The sequence below is a fragment of the Brassica oleracea genome, chromosome C4 (assembly GCF_000695525.1).
Source record: "Brassica oleracea var. oleracea cultivar TO1000 chromosome C4, BOL, whole genome shotgun sequence".
Lineage (NCBI taxonomy): Eukaryota > Viridiplantae > Streptophyta > Magnoliopsida > Brassicales > Brassicaceae > Brassica > Brassica oleracea.
The window spans coordinates 17,440,817-17,442,622 of record NC_027751.1 but is presented as its reverse complement, the minus strand read 5'-3'; the positions used below and the strand labels follow the sequence as shown (position 1 = coordinate 17,442,622).

Sequence of the window (1,806 nt, the reverse complement as noted above, 5' to 3'; positions counted from 1 at the left end):
TCGAGTACACAACTGAAAGTTCGGAGATGAAATTAGGGACTAATAAGCACATTTAATATTATGGGGCTAGAATGAAAAGAATCAAAAGCTGATGGACCATTTCTGAAAATACACTGAAAAGCCAGATTGCAACATTAAATATATTGGAGTAAATTTGTGAAGCAATTCGATCAGATTGGAAGTTTGAGGCATATTGTGAAAGAAGCAAAAAACTAGAGGACCAAAAGTGAAACGGAGCAGAGAACGGAGAGTCGGCTATGACGGAGCAGAGACATGACAATGAAGGCTGAGAACACGATTTGGAGATGGAGAGGTTGTGGGCTTGAGACGTGGAGAAGCTGACATTGACGAGACGTGACGAAGAACGAAGAGCGATGACCACTTGTGGACGAAACCTCACGTCGACGGCATCTTGGACAGAGGAGATGAGCACGTAGAGGAGGAGACAAAGAGAACATGGTTGAAGACAAAAAAACCATGGTTGGAGCTTTAATTGATCTCCGCCATTGTTATTGTTGTGTACATGACTTTTACATCACCATTAGAAATATAAATTGACATATCTTAAAAGATAGATATAATAATAGAGATAATAATTGATTAAAGTTTTCTCGAGAAAAGAAATCTAATGAAGCATATTTCATTTACAAAAAATGCTTGAAAACTTAAGATGAAGAAGACTTAGAAGAAAGAGATGTGAACCAACGTTTTTTTGTTAATTCCCTAGGATATACCTAAAAAAGTTTTTGTCCCAAATATAGATTTCAAAAATAAAAATGACCAAAATAGACTTAAATGTTTTATCAAAATAAGTAAATATACACTTATACCCCTAGGGTTAATTAATCTAGACATTAGGGTTTAGAGTTAAGGGGTGGAGTTTAGGATTTAAAAATAAAAAAAAAAGTTAAAATTTTCAAAATAAAAAGTGCTATTTTGGTCATTTTAGTTTTTGAGATATATTTTTGTGATAAAAACTTAAAAATGTCTATTTAAGGGAATTGCCCTATGTTTAATCAAGTAAAAATATATATTAAATTTAGTTAAAGACTTAAAGTAATAGACACTTAAATCTCGGCTAATTTAGTTAGTTTGTAACAAGGAAATATGCTTGGTTAAACAAAACTATCCTTGTAGTAATGACTGTTTTATAGTGTAATAATAAACTAGAAACTGACCTACAATGTAATATTTTCATTGATCAAAGGAGATTTGGTTTGAAATTTCAACGTATCGCATCTAGTTTAAGACTACGTAACAGTTATGTAATTGTACAGTTTGAATCTTTACATAGACAGAGAATGAGAGAATTTTGTTTGATAGACTTCCTCTTGAGATGTGTGGCCTGTGACGTTACATTCTGACCTTTAATGTAACAGCCCGATCCCCCGGCGTCCGACCGGGGTTATCGAAAGGGCGTTATGGACACGTGTCTACTCATTTAGACAACCCTACGTGTTCCGTTACTGGTCCCGAGAGCCGACGGACGCATAATCTTCTCTGAAATACCGTCACACCCACATCCATATACTTCTACTTACAGTCCTGCGCACAGGGAAATGGAAATGGAGGGGTGAGCAACAAGTTACTCAGTGAAGTGGCTCTAGACCAGTCTGCCCGCATGACACTCTATACTACTCTATGCGGGAACTAGGACTGGCTAGCCACTACAATCAGGTAATGTATTTTCATCATTTCATATCATCATCATTATTTCCAAACATTCAACTCCATACATTTCTAGCAACCTAGCGATCAATCAATACAATGATCCCACTCATTGCCACACACGTTAAACCCTAGACT

The 1,806-nt window shown here is 36.0% G+C and overlaps 1 protein-coding gene across 1 annotated transcript in view; it reads right to left on the bottom strand.

The window, feature by feature from the left end:
* Nucleotides 1-1,174: 1,174 nt before the first annotated feature.
* LOC106342339 (pentatricopeptide repeat-containing protein At5g42310, mitochondrial) overlaps nt 1,175-1,806 on the bottom strand; it is a gene marked incomplete in the record, with an annotated part of 4,057 nt that continues 3,425 nt past the window's right edge. The window contains 1 exon segment of the mRNA XM_013781247.1: nt 1,175-1,365.